The sequence below is a fragment of the Saimiri boliviensis genome, chromosome 20 (genome assembly GCF_048565385.1).
Source record: "Saimiri boliviensis isolate mSaiBol1 chromosome 20, mSaiBol1.pri, whole genome shotgun sequence".
Lineage (NCBI taxonomy): Eukaryota > Metazoa > Chordata > Mammalia > Primates > Cebidae > Saimiri > Saimiri boliviensis.
The window spans coordinates 22,867,411-22,885,361 of NC_133468.1; the positions used below are offsets into that span (position 1 = coordinate 22,867,411).

The 17,951-nt window shown below is 42.7% G+C and overlaps 1 long non-coding RNA gene across 2 annotated transcripts in view; it reads right to left on the reverse strand.

Moving 5' to 3' along the window:
* Positions 1-6,164: 6,164 nt before the first annotated feature.
* The window catches only part of LOC141582470 (uncharacterized), a 34,964-nt gene continuing 23,177 nt past the window's right edge, over positions 6,165-17,951 (reverse strand). For both annotated transcript variants that reach the window (XR_012515324.1, XR_012515323.1), the window contains one exon: positions 6,165-6,283. This is a non-coding gene — a long non-coding RNA (uncharacterized LOC141582470). The remainder of the gene's footprint in view (positions 6,284-17,951) is intronic.

Genomic DNA, 17,951 nt, shown 5'->3' on the forward strand with positions numbered 1-17,951 from the left:
TGCAGGGCCATCACTTCTTTCCCCACCAATCCCAGGGTATAGAACCTCTCGGCCAGCTAAAATTCTCCTCTAGATCTGAGCCAAACTCATCTTCTCTGAGAGGTCTGCCCTGACCATCTAAGCCAGGAGTTGGCATACTTCTTCTGTAAAGAGACAGACAGTAAATATGTTAGGCTGTGCAGGCCATGAAGTCTTTGTCACAACTACTAAACTTCAACTCTGGCATTGTAGCAAAAGCAGCCATAGACTATATGTAAATGAACAGACATAGCTCTGTTCCAATAAAACTTTAATTATAAAAATAGACAATGGCGTGATTTGACTCTCAACTGTCATTCACTGATTCCTGATCTAAACCAAAGTATGACTTCTCCGTTATTCCTATGCAAAGCTTATTGTAATTCATAAATATGTACCCACTACTGCGTGCTAGATCTATGAGGGCAGGAAGGAACTTGGACTCTTAAGGATCTGCCAGAATATAGAGCCTGGTAAAGTGCTGGCCGTACAGTGAGGCCTCAGCAAATGTTAAATACAAATAAGAAAGGGGGAGAGAAAGGAAGAAAGGACGAGAGGATTTCTTCTTTAAGCCCAGGCACTTTTTGGTAAAAGGAAGCAACCACAACTGGCTCATGTTTTTAACTCTTTCTCTTTGTCAGGAGAGTCCCAGGGTGAATGAGTTATCCATTTACTGTTGTGTTCATTTCTTCATTCCTTCAGTGTCGCAGTGTTTACTGTCTTCCCTATATTGACCTCAGCAGAGGTCAATGCTGAGTGCTGTGCTGGGTAAACAGACCCTGGCCAGGCCCTTCTGAGCATCCAGTCCTGAAAGCCGAGGGCTCTTCCCACATCTCTGTCCCCAGAGGCTTTTTTTTTTTTTTTTAATGTTTTGCTATTGTTGTTGTTGCTGTTGTTGGGAGCCAAGGGAAAATTCAGGTTTTGTGAAGTGAAATTGAGAGGCACAAAGCAATTAGCAAAGAAGTCCTGCAGAGGCCCTCTCCTCCAGGAGGGAGCCCTGCCCTCTCCTTCCTGCCTCGTTACTGTGAAACAGCCCTCCATGGAACTCTCCACTATGAATTCCTCCACTTTGGCAGATGAAAAGTGAGTAATTGGGTACCCCAAAAGTTTAGCAGCAGCATTCCTTTGAAAGAGACAAGACGCCTCCCTGTGGATACAAGTTCCACTTCACTTCTTCCTCCTCCAGTCAGTTCCCACCTCCCAGGCCTCCCCCAAGCTAACTGCAACACCATCTAAGAAGCTGAGAGCTGGGCAGTCATTAAAGATCATCAGCTAAAGAGCTCTTCACCGGGCCAGGATTATGTTTAGCAGACAGCAAGACTGTTCCTGCCGGCTCCCGTTAAGTTTCATCAAAACTGCGCCTAATTAAAACCTTCAATTTAATTATGCTCCTCTGCATTACAAATTGTGATCAAATTGGTTTAATTTGGTACAAGGAGCTATGTTCCTTTCACATGCAAAGTGAGCCCATCCTGAAACTAGGCTCCGTGTCCCCAAAGCCTCTCACGACCCTCTTGTACTATCAGGGTTGCCCCCGCCCTCCTGCGACCCTGGATTTGGAGAATCGCCCGAGGCTTGGGAAATTGGCAGTTGTTGCTCTGCCCACATCTGCAAGAGCTGTCCTGAAGCCACACTGAAGCTGACAGCTGTCTTCCCCCACCCACCTTCCCCTCCCAGCCTCCCTTTCCTCCTCTGCTTTTGAAACACCCTCATCTCGGGAAAAATCTCACCCAATCTGTCAGTGAAATATGTTGTGGGATTGAAGCTCTGGCAGTCCGTTTCCACTCAGGAAAGAAATCTCAGCCTGCTAGTGACCCTGCGGAGAACTTTCCAAAGTCCTTTGTTTATAGAATCCCAAAGCAAAGGGCTCCCTGAGCACCCAGTCCCAGGCATTCTCCCTCCCTGCCTTCTACCCATAGTCAACAGGCACTGCCAATGCTGGGCTTTCCAGCACTTCTTTATCCTTTCTGGGGTCCTCATCCCATCCTATACAACCCCAAGAAGGGATATCACCCAGGTAACCCCTCCACCTTATACCCTCCTGGCAAGCAGACATTTCAAGGTGGTCTCACCTTCATCGAAACCCCTGGTCTGGGGTCCCACTCCCTCTAGGGCTTCCTTTGCTAACCTTCCAGCTCATCTGATGGTGGGATTCCTGTTTCTCACTGAATGCCTTGTGTCTCAAGCTGAAGTGTGAGCTCCTTCTATGCATGTGTGCCCAGAATAATTTATCCTATGTGGAGCCACAGGCTAAATGCCACCTGTCATACTGCAATGTCAGTTTTACTCAAAGGTAATTTTAAATCTTATTTATATATTGCGGAATAGAATGAAAAATTTACAGGATGTTTTAAAACAAGAGACTTCAAATATAAGCAGCTGGGGGTTGCAGCCCAGACCCCTTAGGTCTTAGTCAACTTTCTCAACCTTGGGCAAAGAAGTCTAGGTAGCCCTGGTGACGTGTTACTAACCCTCATAAAATATTTGCCCTTCACTGGGACTTCCGATGCCAGAAGACTTTTATTTAAGGGGTGGTCATTCCTCTAGGAAGGATGCCTACATCTACTTCTGTCTGTCCTCTCTCTTCAGCTCCATTCCCAAATTACCAGCTGCTTGATTGGACATTCTACTTGCACACTGTGCCTTGGATGGCCCTGAAATTAACTCGTTCACAACTCTGAACCCGCCATGTCCCACCAGCACCATCAGGCCTGCTCTCCCTTGTCACTTTCCAGCTTATCTTAACAGTGCTCCAGTTTTCCCTGGCACTGGGTTTGGAAATATAGGAGATACCATCAACATTGGCCATAAGTAAACAAATAAGTAAATACATAAATTCACCAGATGTTAGTCATTTTTTAAAAAAAAATCTGCTTTTGGTTACTGATTCTATTTGAGCATGCACTCCATAATGGTTTAAGGCTAGATGCTTCATCCCAATTTAATAATCTTCTATCCCCTCTGCAAGGCCTTTGTCAACTTCTTCAGTATATAATACAGGCTCAGCAAATGCTAGATGCTAATAGAATTAATAATAGATAGAAGTAGATTGTGACACAGTGAAAAATGTCACTGTGTTGTATATAACTCACTGCTATGTGAGTGAGAACAGAAGGTTGCAGTTGGTCAGGAGACAGTGGTCTCCCCGTATGGTGTGACAAATAGTCCAGGGAGATTTTGAGATGTGCCCAGGGGACTCTAAGGCCTGTTTGTGAGACAGACAAAACTGCTTTTCCAGAGCTTACGGTTTATGCTGCTTTGGCCAGATGATGCTGAGTGGAGAGAAGAATCTGGTGGAAGGGGGAGAGACAGGCACTAGGGCAATGGTTGGTATGGCATGAAGCCAGAAAGACATGAAATAAAAAGCAGGAAAGGCATCACAGAGCAGGTACTCAAGTATTTATGTGGTGAATTAATTATGGTAATATCATAATGGCTAAAACATTTATTGTAAGCTTGCTCTGTTCTGAGCACCATGCTCTAAGTGCTGTGCGAGCATTACCTGTTTAGTCCTTACAACAGTCTTGAAAAGGACATGTTATCATTCCAATTGTATAGGTTGGGAACTGAGGATCAAAAAGGTAAGGTAATTTGTGCAAGATCACTGAGGTAGTAAATGGTAGAAGTAAGGTTTGACTCCAGAGCTTGAGTGATTCACCATGCCATTTTTCTTCCTCTTACTAAAAAACCTGTTTATTATTTAAATTTTTCTTTTCTTTTTTTTTTTTTTTCTGAGAATGTTCCAACCCTACACTCAGTAAACTCTTAGAAGGCAGAGGCAGGTTCTCAGAGTTCTTTGAACTCTCAGTTCTTCACCCAATGTCTTGTGTAGTAAATACTTAATAAACACTATAAACTTATTGCTAGAATTATTTGTTAATGGATCAATGCTGAGAAAATCAGGCACTGTAGCAGACAAGGAAGAACTTTCTGGAAAGGAGCATTCAATGCAGGCAAGGAAGAACTTTCTGGAAAGGAGCACTCAATGCAGACAAGGAAGAACTTTCTGGAAAGGAGCACTCAATGCAGACAAGGAAGAACTTTCTGGAAAGGAGCACTCAATGCAGACAAGGAAGAACTTTCTGGAAAGGAGCACTCAATGCAGACAAGGAAGAACTTTCTGGAAAGGAGCACTCAATGCAGACAAGGAAGAACTTTCTGGAAAGGAGCACTCAATGCAGACAAGGAAGAACTTTCTGGAAAGGAGCACTCAATGCAGACAAGGAAGAACTTTCTGGAAAGAAGCACTCAATGCAGACAAGGAAGAACTTTCTGGAAAGGAGCACTCAATGCTTATGAAGCCAGTGTATTGTCACCTGTTCACCAGTCTCTTCTCACTCACACAGCTGTACTGGTTCTGCTGCCTGGAACCCTCTTTTTTTTGCCTTCTCACTTCTCCTGGTTTATTGCCTCCTGTTCTGTAGGCCTCAGCATAGTTGCCTTCTTCAGGAAGCCTTTCCTGATGGCCCCGAAATTTTGGTTAGAGGTTTCCAGAGTCTTAAACTTCTCCCATCACAGCATTTATCCTACTGGATTGCAACTGCCTGTTGACTCTTTAGCCTTCTTCATCTAGATCATAGGCTCATTGAGAATTGGGTTGGCCTCAGCAAAATATATACATGGTAAATATACATGCATATATATAACTTCTTAAAATGAGCTCTCCCACCCAATCCCAAATCAACGTTCATATTCTCCAAATCTTCAAGGAGCAATGAAGGAGCAGTGAACACAAACTTCCCTACCTCACAATTTTGCCTACACCGGGATTGACATTATCTCAGGGTATGATTGAGAGAAGCTGAAAGAGGTGAATATGGCTTATGACCTCATCCAACAGTTAGCCCCAGTTATGAGGGCATTGCGATCTTAGGCAAGTTCCATAGCCCCTCAAACTTTAAGGTTAAAAAGTGATGAACCACTCTACCTCTCTCGTGGGGTTGTTGTAAAGATGCTTTGAGATGTAAAACAGTGTTTGGCACCACATGCATGCCCAGTAAGTGTCAGATGCTGTATATGTTATAGTTATATTGCGTTATTATATTGTTAGCATTATATGGTGTTGAAATGTGAGATTTTTCATTTCTGTTCACATCAGTAACTCTGCTGGAGCACTTTAGCATCATTGGTATATTACTAAGCAATTAATGTATACAGATAACACAGATGCAATTAATTAGATGTACAGAGATGCCCAGGGCTTGGAAGCAAAGTCAGACTCTGGAAGTGACAAACTCCAGCCTCAGCTAACTGAGCAGGAGTGTGGCATGCAGCACCCCAGACTGGATGGAACCAAAGGACTCATCAAAAGCCTGAGACGTCTGGCTCAGCAACATTTCTCACTTTTCAGCCTACTTCCAATTCAGTCCACATGGTCAAAAACTAAAACAAGTTGTGAAGAACCATAACATTTTGATGCCGATGAAATGTTCTCAAGTATTCCTCAGCCAGAAAGCTTTCCGTGATAGCAGAGTGTTAAGATTCCCTCTAATTTCTTCAGCCATGAACAACAAACAATGCAGGCTGTACGTTCAAGAACAAAATGTGGAATTGTGATCAAATGAATTAACAACAGAGCAAACCTGACACATTTAAGGATAAATCTTATTATTGTGTTGCATGGTAATTAGACAAAATGAGAAGTTTACATAATAGCTGTAATTATTTATTCATTTACTTTCATATTGTTAAAGCAAACTTTTATAGATTTTCTCTTTTCACTTTGTTAGTCATTCTGCATTTATAAACAGTCTCTGTGTTAACTGTTTTCTCCAATGCTCCTTAAGATTTAAATGGAATCCTCATTGCACAAAGGTATAACTAGAGGCAAGAACACTCACACACATTAGCAGACAGAGACCTGGGGTTGGAGTTTCCGTGTGCTGAGTTCTTACATCTATCTATCCATGCTCCTTCCCCTCTCTTTACCTCCTGGGATGACCTCTGCCTGGAAAATGATTCCCAAGGCTTTGCCTGCACTTCTCATTCTCTTCTGAGGTAAGAGGTTCTAGATAAGAAAATCCATTAGTCCCTTTTCTATAGAACAATTATTAACCACCTTTGGTGACATTGGCTCCTATAACAATAGATCTTCCATTGTGAAATGGCTCAAACATAATAGAAGCTTATTTTTACCCACCTATAAACCCAAGGCATGTGTTCCTGCTTGACATGAGACTCTCCTCCATCTAATGATATGATGACCCAGGGCTCTTTCTATCTTGTGGTTCCACGCCCCACCGAAGGCTCGTCTTCATCACTGGCACTAAGGTGACAAAAGAGAGAGCATGAACAAGAACTCGCTGCTTCATAAAAACCCTGGACTGAGAATCATACCCATCTCTGTCATTAGAACTCAGCCACACAGTCACATATACAGTTTCAAGGGAGGCTCAGAAATGAGGTCAAGCTGTGTGCCCAGGAAGAAGAAGAAGAAATAGGTTTTGGTGTACAACTGGTCATCTTTGCCCTTTCTGAAATCATCATGGAAAAAAGGAAGTAGAGTTAGCAAACCAGATACAGACTGGAGATGGGTGGGTGGAGGGAATGAGATGAGGTATCAGAGAAAACAAAACAAAACAAAACCTATAGCATTCATTAGATAATTAGGGATAGGGTCTTTAGAGTAGTATTATATTAATGCTTAATTTCCCAGGTGTGACAATTATGGTGATGAAATTGAATGACCTTATTCTTAGATGATACCTTCAGAAATGTTCAGGGGTGAAGTGCCATGATGGCTTCAACTTACTCCCAGATGCTCCCCCAAGTGCACATGCACCCACATGCACACATACAGGGGAGGGTGAGAGAGGAAGTGATTGTGCTAAAATATTAACAATTGGTGAATCCCAGTGAATTGTTTCCCAGGAGCAGCGGTCCCTAGTTGTGAAATAGCATGATGTGTGCTGAAATCAGGAAGCAGAACTGGACTTCTGGAGCATAATTGCCCAGCAAAGAGGGCAGAGATGAGCCCAGAGAATGGTAATGATCATGATGGGGCTTGTAGAGCATGAAGCTTGACTTCATTCTGAAGGCCAAGGGGAGCCACGGCAGCGCAGGGCAGGGACAAGGTCTGGTGGGTATTTTAGGTAGAATGTGTTCAGGGTGGATTTCAGGGGAACAAGACTGGATGAAAGATAAGCTATACGTCTGTTTAATGATGCTTATAACAGAATCTCTGGAACTAGGTAATATATAGAGAAAATAACTTGATTTTTTATGGTTCTGGAGGCTGAGAAATCCAAGGCTGCATTTGGTGAGAGTCTTCTTGCTGGTGGGGACTCTTGCAGATTGCCAGGGTGGCACAGGGCATCACATGGTGAGGGGCCTGCGTGTGCCAACATGCTAGCTCAGGTCTCTCTTCCTCTTCTCATTAAGCCACCAGTTCTACTCCCACAATAACCCATTAATCAATTAATCCCTGAATGTATTAATCTACTCATGAGGGCAGAGCCCTCATGAATTAATTGCCTCTTAAAAGCCCCACCTCTTAATATTACCACATTGGGGATTAAGTGTCAAAATAAATTTTAGAGCATTAATTCAAACCACAGCAGCAAATTATTTAATTCACACAGTAATTATTTGTACTTTCAGAGGCCAGCCCTGTGCTAAGGGCTGTGAATATGCAGAACTGGGGTAGCCACTGGGACATGTCTAAGAGAAAAATCAAACTTGGTTCCTAACTTCTTGGAGTTTAGGGTCTGGTAAGTGAATATATTTATAAAGTAATAATTATAAGAACAAGTGTGAAATCATAGCTGTGATGAGTTAGGAAGGAGACATTCATGGTGCCCTAGGATCCCATGATGACTATATTTGATTTTTGGTCAGGGAAGGGAGCATTCCAGAGAAAGTGATGTTTGAGCTAAGATTTACAGGATGAATAGGAGTTATTCTCCAAGCAGAGGGAATACCATGGATAAAATCTTTCTAGTTGGAAGCAGTGTGGCATGTTTGACAAACAGAGAGATCAGTGGAGCTGGGAGGCAGTGAGTGAAGGAGAGTATAAACAAATGAGACAGGAAAAGACAAACAAGGACCAGTCTTTGTAGGCCCTTGTAAGCCATGACCATGGATTTGGCCTTTACTCTATGTGCACTGGGAAGCACAGATGGCTTACAGGTATGTGAATGCTGGGGGTGGTGAGTGGCATAATCCCTGTAGCTATAGAGTGCAGAATGGATTCAGGAGCCCAGGTAGGAGCCTGCTATAGCATCTCAAGAGAAATGATAAAAGAGGGAGACGGGATGGAGTCAAGAAGTCTTAGATCACAAAATGGGTAAAACTTGGTGTTTGATTTAAGATGCCAAGGTCACAGGGTTGTAGTTAACAACAACTGGCCAGATGATGGTATCCTCAAGTGAGAGAGAGAATTCCAAAGAGAAATCAGCTGTAAGGAATACATTAATTTCAAATTGGGACAGGTTGAGTTTGGGGTGCCAGGTGCAGTTATCTAGCAGAGAGTTAGATAAATGAGACTGAAACTTAGGAGATAAGCCTGGGCTTGAAATAGAAACTTGTGAGCACTCAACATTTAGATTTAGATTTGAGATGATGGTAATAGTTAAACTATATTTTCGTTTGAGAATAGGTCAGAGAAAGAGGAGCCCACTTCAGACACAGGGAAGCAAAGGTCAGAGAGAACCTGGAGATTGTGGAGTAGCAAGAAGCCAGGAGTTTTGACTTTTAAGATTCCGCACATAAGTGTGGTCATGTGGTATTTGTCTCTCTATGCCTGGCTCATTTCACTTGGCTTAATGTCCTCTAGGTCCATTCATGTTGAAAATGACAGAATTTTTTGCTTTTTAAAAGCTAAATAGAACTCTGTCATGTACATAGATTAATACTTTTCATCCACTTAATTGATGGGCACTTCAGTTGTTTTAATATCCTGGCTATTATGAGTAATGCTGCAGTAAACATGACAGAACAGACATCGTTTCAACATACTAATTTCAATTCCTTTGGATGCATACCCAGAAGTGGAATTGCTGGATCATATTGCAGTTCTTTAGTTCTTTATGTTTTGAAACAGAGTGTCACTCTGTGCCCAGGCTGGAGTGCAGTGGTGAGATCTCAGCTCACTGCAACCTCTGCCTCCTGGTTCAAGTGATTCTCCTGCCTCTGGAGTAGTTGGGATTACAGGTGCCCACCATCACGCCCAACTAATTTTTATATTTTTAGTAAAGATGGGTTTTTGCCGTGTTGGCCAGGCTGGTCTCGAACTCCTGACCTCAGTTGATCTGCCTGCCATGGCTTCCCAAAGGGCTGGGATTACAGGCATGAGACACCGTGCCTGGCCCATATTGTAGTTCTATTTTCAGCTTTTTGAGGAAACCTCCATACTGTTTTCCAAAATGACTATATTTTTTATCTTTCATCTTTTTTACAATTGCTGATCAACGAGGGTAAGGTGATATTGTGGTTTTAATTTGCATTTTTCTGATGCTTCAAGATGTTGAGAATTTTTTCATAGATCTGCTGGCCATTTGTATGTCTTCTTTCAAGAAATGTCTATTCAGGTCCTTTGCCTATTGTATAATAGGGTTACTTGTTTTCCTATTATTGAGTAGTTTGAGTTTCTTGTATATTTTGGATATTAACCCCTTATTCTATAAATAGAAGGTGGTGGGAGAGTGTGAAGGGGGACAAGCGAGACGTTTGTCAAAGAGTACAAAGTTTCCATTAGACAGGAGGAATAGGTTCTGGTATTCTATTACATAGCATGGTGACTATTGTTAATACAATGTATTGTATATTTCAAAATAGCTAAAAGAATGGATTTTAAATGTTCTCCCCACACAAAAAACGTAAGTTTCATTAATTACTATGTTAATTAGCCTGATCTGATCATTCCACAATGTCTACATGTATCAAAACATCACATGGCACCTCATAAATATATACAATTATTATTTGTCAACTAAAAATAAAATAAAATAAAATACTTTTAAACGAAGGTGTTAAAAAAAAAAGCAGCCAAAGGGGTAGTGAGATTCAGGAGTTGTCAGATGCTCAAAGGGTCACTTGAAGATAAGAACTGGAGAATGTCCATGGACTGTAGTCATTAAGGATATCACTAGGGACCTTGGTGACAATAGTTCAAGCAGAGCAATGATGCTAAAGTCAAAAGCCACTGACATGAGGGTATAGAAAGAGAAGACAGTGGGTTCGAGTCACACTTAAGGGGAGTTTGGATGACAGACGACAGAAAGATGTTCAACAGCAGTCATGGGGATTTGGGTCTTGACTGGAAGGGCTTCATCCCTCATCTGTCACACTTGAGTGTATTTTATCTGACAGTCACTAAATAAACACATAAGAAATTAAAGCAGTGTCTTGCCCTCAAAAAGCATGTGCTCTGAAGCTATTTTCAAACTCCATTTCATGGAACCCTGGGTTCTAGAAACACCATCAGGAGAGGGGAGCAAAGGGAAGGCTGAGGCCTGGGGACTCTGACTGCTATCCCTTCTCTGCACTTATCTGTTTTATGGCTTTCCACATTTAAAATATTCTTCACAAACATGCATTCTGTTGCTAAGGAAACAAGTCTGTAAAGTGGTGTATTACAGGATACAGCATTCTACACCAGAGGTTGGCAAACTTTTCGTCTGCAAAGGGCCAAATAGTAAATATTTTTGACTTTGCAGGCCATATGGTCTCTGTTAGAGCTACTCTTGCTGTTGTAAGGTGAAAATTGCTGTAGAGTATATTACTGGGTGTGGCTCTGTTCCAACAAAACTTTGCAAAAACAGGGGGCGGGCTGTCGTTTGTTGACCCCTGTTCTAGATGTTGATGAGGTGCAGCAGGGCTTTTTCAGCCTATCCTTTCTGAAGGTATTTCTATAAGACATAGCATACCATAAAAGAGTGACATTCTGGCCAGTCTCAGTGTTGCTTAGTTCTCAGGATTCTCACCCTTAGCTCCTTGACTTTGGTTTCTCCCCAGTTGGACGGCGGACCATCTCCTATCCCCCACTGGGGACTGCTAAAATATTAGTCTTTTTCTCAACCCTACATTCCGTCTTTATCTTTTTACCCTCTGGTCTATTTTATTCTTTCTCTCAATTTAAAAGAAAGAAGTTTTAAAAAACCATTCCTCAAACCAAGCAAAACCAATCTTTAAAAATGTTGGCTGAAGACAACTCCCTTCACAGAACAAAAAACTCATGGAATGGGTTCTTATTAATATTTCTTTAGGGAAGCATCAGCCTTGAGAATTCTAGCATTATGAGCTGCACGTCACAGCAGAAATCAGCAAACAGAAGAATAGGGCTCCATGGGCCAGGCCCTGCCCAGGAGGGAAGCTGCCAGCTCCGTGGAAAATGAACTGGAGGCATTAGGAAATCTAGGTTGCCATCTCAGATGTGGGGCTGGGTAATAGGATGAAGAAAGGTCAGGGGAAGGAGGCTTTTTCTATGCAGAAAGGAAACACCCCGTTCGCTTGCTTTGGAAAGCAGAGGAGGGTAGGATATGATAGAGGATCAAGGAGTCCAGGAATTGACCATTTGGGAATCAGGCTGTCAAGCATGATGACATCCTGGCCTGGCTTGTGATGGCTGGGGGATGGGACCCTTGTCCCACAGTATATTCTTTACTGACCTGGGACAGATGGATATTCTTTTATTGGAATTTCTCTAGGAATGCCTTCATAAAATGATAAAAGATCTGCTTAAAAACAAAAGCTGAGACTTGAGAGTGCTGGAGACTGTAACTGGCCCCTTCACGTGAAGTTGGTTGGGGAAAGTCAGCTTGAGCCCTGGCAGGAAGGAAATGAGTTCTGATAGAGGCAGGTGCGCAGAGGGCAAAGGCTTCAGGAGTATGTGGTTGAACAAGGCAGAGAGGAGACAAAAAGAGTAAATAGGCTAGAGGAGAAGGACGGGTAGAGGAGGGAGTGCGAAAGGAGAGAATCGGGCACCGAGACATTTTTTTTTTCAGGGCCAAAAGAAGTAGGAAAGAGGCCTTCAAGCTCATGTTCAACGCTGAGACCCCCAGCCTTTGTGACTACCATGCCCAGTGACTCCTTCACTTTTAATATGTTAAGAATGATCTCTGGCATTATTGCAACAGCAAATTCCCGCCCACCTACAGAGATTCTCATCCAGGAAGGAGTCCCAGTGTTTTCCCATTTCCCATATGCAGCAGGTGATTCTGAAAACCACTGCCTTCCAAGCCACAATGACTGTGTTCAGGGAACCAGCCTTTGCAATACAGCAGATGTCCTTTGATTTATTGAATGAAGGTATTTGGGTCTGCAGATTCTGAGTGTGAGTGTACCATCATTACATCCAAGGGAATAAAAATACAGCTTCTCTATAAAAAATATTGTGACTTCTAACATGTAATGTTTTACAAAGTTATTTCTCATTTGGTCCTCATAACCCAATGAGGTAAGGAAGACAGGAATTATAATCCCCATTCTACAGATGAGGACTGAGCCTCTCAGAGACATTTGCCCAAGATCATATAGCTAACAAATGATGGAGCAAGAAACGGTCAATGAACCTTCCCATCCCTCATCCGCTATCCTTTCTTTCCATTCCCTGCTTCTCACCCCATTTACCAGAAGCTCATGATCGGCAGATAGATGCCACAGGATGAGCAATTAGCTGACTTGGAGTTGCAATTGGAGGTGAGACTTTCAGACTTACTAATATCACATTTTAATGCTGTAGTAGCAGGTTAGACTCACCAAGGTTCTTGTTCAAAAATACAAATTTCCTGACACCAGCTTAAATGTGCTAAATCAGAACCTCTGAGGGTGGAGCTCAGAAGTTGTAATTTTATAAAAGCTCCCCAGGTGATTCTGATGGGCAAAGGTTTGTGAAGCAATGTAATAAACCAAGCAAAGCAACCACAGAGACTGCCTAGTTCAGAATTGAGTCTCATCTATTCCTGGACTCATTACCTAGGGAATGGATTACTCAGTGTTTAGATTCTGCCCTCTCTCCCACCTCTGCCTCCAATTCTACATTTTCCCATTTTGGGGGTTCATTAGCAACATCTCTTAAGGGAAGAGAGAAACAACACAATTTAAATCAGTTTTTCAGTTTGCAAGTACCTCTGATGGTTTCTGTAAAGAAGATTAAACTTCCTTTCCCCACCCCCAAATCACGGGCAGTCTGCTAGAAACCTTAGAGGTTTAGAGTGTGGTTTTGAAGCCTAATTAAAAAAAAATCCCGACTTTCACAAATGGCAATAGATGCTTCAAATACACCTGATGCTATGGCTCATTCTGTGAGGGTTCTGCATGGAAAAGATCAACCCGTTCTCAAAATAGAATCCAAAGATACAAAGGAATCAGCAATAGCCTCACGTATTTGTACACAATGCAGTTCAGCTTCTGGTATTTTTATTACCAATCAGAGTAGGCTTGTCACCATCAGCCATCTGCTTGAGTCACTGCCCGGCTGCAACGGCCGTGGCTTTAGAGAAGGAACACTGAAATCAAAGCCCCAGCTCATGGAAGAGTCGCAGAGCAGGGAGTCATCTGAGACCTGCAAATGACATCCTGCAGTATCATGAAGGACCCAGTCACATTCTACGTCAAGAAAACTCGCCTACATACTTGGATCCTTAAAGAGAACAGTGACTATGACATCAGGTGGAAGCTCTTATATTCATTCTCATGGAGGTGTTCGATATTTCAAAGTGGTCTTTGCAGTCCCATTAAAATTACAGACTCTTCTTCCCCCTACCCCTGCTGCTTTCTACAGTCTAATACAGGCTTCTGGGGAAAAAAAATGTGAGTGAGCTAGCATGGGATTTGTCTCCAGAGAGTCAAAGGAATCCTGACTCTGATTATTGCCTTTACATCCAAGGAATCAGCTTATTTTTGGCCTATTTTTAAAAAATCAATATACAAAATCCTTTCACGGAGATAGAAAATTTTCTGAATCTGAGATTATTGTTTGGCTACCAAGTTAATAAGATGCTTTAAAATTTTTATTTCACATCTAAGCCTGACACCAGAGCTTTAGGAAGCAGAAAACAGTCCCTTGTGTCAGAGGCTGCATCAGTGAAAAGCTATAGCCTAAAATCAAGGCTCTAAAAAAACAAGATTTAAAAAAATCCACTAACATCAAGAAGAAAGATGTTTGGAACTGGGGATCACCAAAAAAAAAAAAAAAAAAAAAAAGAAAACAGATTAGGGAAAAATTATTTTGTGTTCGGAAACAATAATGAGTAGGCCCCAGAAAAGAGGGAAAAAAAAGTATAAGTGAAATTCTGATAGTTAAAGAAAAGAACAAATGGCTGGTGTTGATGAGAGTGTAGTCAAACTCCTGCAAATACAGCCTGCCATGGAGAAGAACAGTGATGATCTCGGAGGGTCTTAATTCATTGTGTAAATGTTCCTTGGCATCTATGCTGGGTAAACTAAGAACAGAATAGGTGGGGAAACATAACAGCTATTTATCTAAAAAACTCTCCCAGTTTTGTGGGAGGAGGTCAAGGAACAAACAGAGGGTAGATCCACTTCAGGAAAACAGCCAGCCTTGTACTAGAAAACACACCATTGACAGAATCTGTCCCCGAGCCAAACTTGGAGCCAGGCAAAGAACTTGAACTTGAAGATGGCTGGGCTTGGACCAACAACTGTAGTGGCTGTTTCTTTGCTTCTCCAGGCCATCACAGCTAGAGGTGATCAGGAGCACGTCACACTTGTGTGGTCGTATCCCTGAAACATTGTACAGCCAGTTTTCTACTTGTTTTCCTTTGGGGGGGAAAAATACAAAGTCTATTTCAAGTCAATAGTCAGATTTAATCTATTATTATTATTTCTTTGTGGTAGTCATCAAGAAGCAAAAGATTAGAGGTGCAAAATATCAAAATTGTGCAATTTTAACTGTTTTCAAAGGAAGACAAAATAAATGTCAGGTCCAACAAGGTCATGTGGCCTTCAGTAAATAATTGTCTCCACCAGGCTCTTTTGATGTATTGAAACTAAAGTAGGTTGTAATGCCTTTCATTTGCAGAGGAGAATTTATGCCTCTGCAACATTATATAGTTTAGAGTCCAAAGCAAGCCCCCCAGTCCTTAGTCACCCTTTCTGGGTATTCATCTAAAAATAGGAATGGTCTTTCCAGCTACCCTTTGTAGAATACCAAAAATGGTATGATAGAGGTGACTTCTAGGTCCACTTCATAGACCCTCTGACACTATTTCTTTTCTCTTCAAACGTTCATGTTTTGGGAGAAGGAAGAATCTTACATTAAAGTTTAGAATATTGGGCTAAGTTTTCCAAATTGTATCTTAATCAAGACTCTGGTTCTGTGTAAACAGAAACTCACTCAGACCAAAATAAAAAAGAAGGAATTTATTACAGGAGTAAAGAAACGAGAGCTGGGTGTGGTGGCTCACGCCTGTAATCCCAGCACTTTGGGAGGCCGAGACAGGCGGATCACCTGAGGTTGGGAGTTCAAGACCTGCCTGACCAACATGGGGAAACCCTGTCTTTACTAAAACTGCAAAATTAGCCAGGGGTGGTGGCGCCTGCCTGTCATCCCAGCTACTCAGGAGGCTGAGGAAGGACAATGGCTTGAATCTGGGAGGCAGAGGTTGCAGTGAGCCAAGATCATGCCATTGCATTCCAGCCTGGACAACAGGAGCAAAACTCCATCTCAAAAAACAAAATAAATAAAGAAAAGAAAAGAAAAAAGAAATGAAACCCCAGGCAAGAGCACATGAGCTCAGTGGAACCAGCAATGGCTTTTCAGTGGAAAGCCACTGAAAACCAATGTTACTATTTGTAGCATGCTATTAGGTTGGTGCAAAAGTAATTGTGGTTTTTGCCCTTGACAGTAATGGCAAAACTGCAATTACTTTTGCACCAGCCTAATAGGTCTCTTGTGTCTGCACCTATTTGCAATAGATTCATCCTTTGACTAGATTTGATCATTCACAATGCCAAAGAGGCTGTTCTGTAGTCCTCAACCTCTGGAGACTCACGAGTGCCGCTGAGTACTCTAAATTCCTTGTGGAGAAAATATAATGGACTGAGGTGAGGATCAGTGTCTCCTCTGTTCCAATGACTAGGACAAAAAAATAGAGTTGTGTGGTACAGCCATGGCTGCCAGAACCCACCAATGTAATGTGTGGTAGAGCTCGAGAAGGGGGGCTACTGGGTAGGTGGACACCTCCACATGCACCTACTACAATCTATTACTAACTTTTCTCCTTCAGCAGGAAATATTGAGGCCTGTTTGTGTGCAGTAAATTCTAAGAAGTCCTGATCTCTAGTCGAGAAGTTGACAACTGAAAGAGGGACCAATGAACACAAGAAAATACAAGACTCAGGCACTGTGACAAGTGCTGTAGAGAAGGGCCTTTCGAAATGCACTCTGGGCATTTTGGACTGAGTAATTCTTTGCTGTGGGCTCGGGGTGGGGTGAGGGCATTGTCCTATGGACTGTAGAATGTTCAGAGTATCCTTGACCTCTGCTCATTAAATGCCAGTAGCACACTATCTTCCATGTCAGTTATTGCAATCAACTCTATCCCCATATATTGCCAAATGTCCCCTTGGGAGGGGGCAAAACTGTCCCTTGGTGGGAACGACTACATGGAGCAATATGAAATCACAGAAGAAGGCACTAAAATCACACCTAGAGATCCAGAAAAGGTATCTAGAGAAGAGGTGCTGAAATGCAATATTGAAGTTTTGAGAGACAAATAGGAATGAGCTCCCAGGAAAAGGTTTGCTGGGTTGGTAAATGACAATGGAAACTCCTGTTTTCTAATTCATAGTAGAACATTTTGTCCACTGCACCAGTGTTTTCAGAAGTGTGTTACTCAGGACATGAGTCCTTCAAAGTCCTCCTAGACATTCTGTGAATAGAGTTCTCTCATCAATCATTTAGATCCTTCTCTTGGAGATTGCAGTGCATTTTATTTTAGACAATACATTTTAGTACAGTAAAAGGTATTGTCTAAAACAAAATGCAATGGAATAGGCTTTGAGAGTCCTGAGACAAGGCAATCTTTTTGCAGCACTCTTTGATAAAGAATGTAGGCTTTGGAGAGAGATTCCCTTGATCCGTGTTATGATTTTACCACTGACCAGTGGTATTGTCATGGGGTCCTTGGGGTGATGCTTTTCCGGTTGGAAACCTCTGTGGCCAGTGACACCTTTGCTTGAGATTTTCTTGTGCCCACTGGGTTTATTCTGCCCACTCAGCCTGGCAGGCTGTGCTTGGCTTGCACTACTGGCCTGGATCCTATGCCTACCAAGAGTAAAGGGAATAGTGAGGCATGTGTGAGCCAGCAAGCATGGGGTCTGGCCACTGCACACAGCCAGGCATGCTGACCGAACTGACGCAGGCAGCTCTAGGTGCTGGTGAGGGCACCAGCTCCCTGATAGGCTGTGGCTAAACCAGGTGTTCAGCAAGCAGCTTCCACAGCTGGCACCGGATAATGCAGTGACACCCAGAAACTTGGAGACACCAGGAACTGCAGAGATCCAAAGAGGATGTCACAGCCTTGGCTTGAAAAGCTCCTAGGTCTAGGCTTCCAGAAGGGCCACAGATCTTCTCTCCTCCTTCTTCTCTGCTTCTTGCCATCTCCAACCTAGTGAGCAAGGAGCATGTTTCAGCCCTGTTTGTGATACAACTCTTTTCCCCCTGCCATTCTTTGGGTCCTGAGTTCTTGTCCTACATCCAGGAAGAATGAAGTATGAAGACAAGTGGAGGGTGACAAGGCGAAAAGGTGCTTACTGAGCAAAGAATAGCTCAGAGGAGATTTGCAGTGGGTACTTCTGCTCCACAGGCAGGGTGTGTCCTGATGAGTATTTAGCTCTCAGCAGAAAGAAGACCTGGAGTGGGTAGCTCCTTTCCATAGGCAGGTCACCCTATCGAGCATTCAGCTGTCAGCAGAGAGGAGACCCTGGAGCAGGTAGCTGTGTTTCACAGCTGGTCATCCTGCCATCTCCCT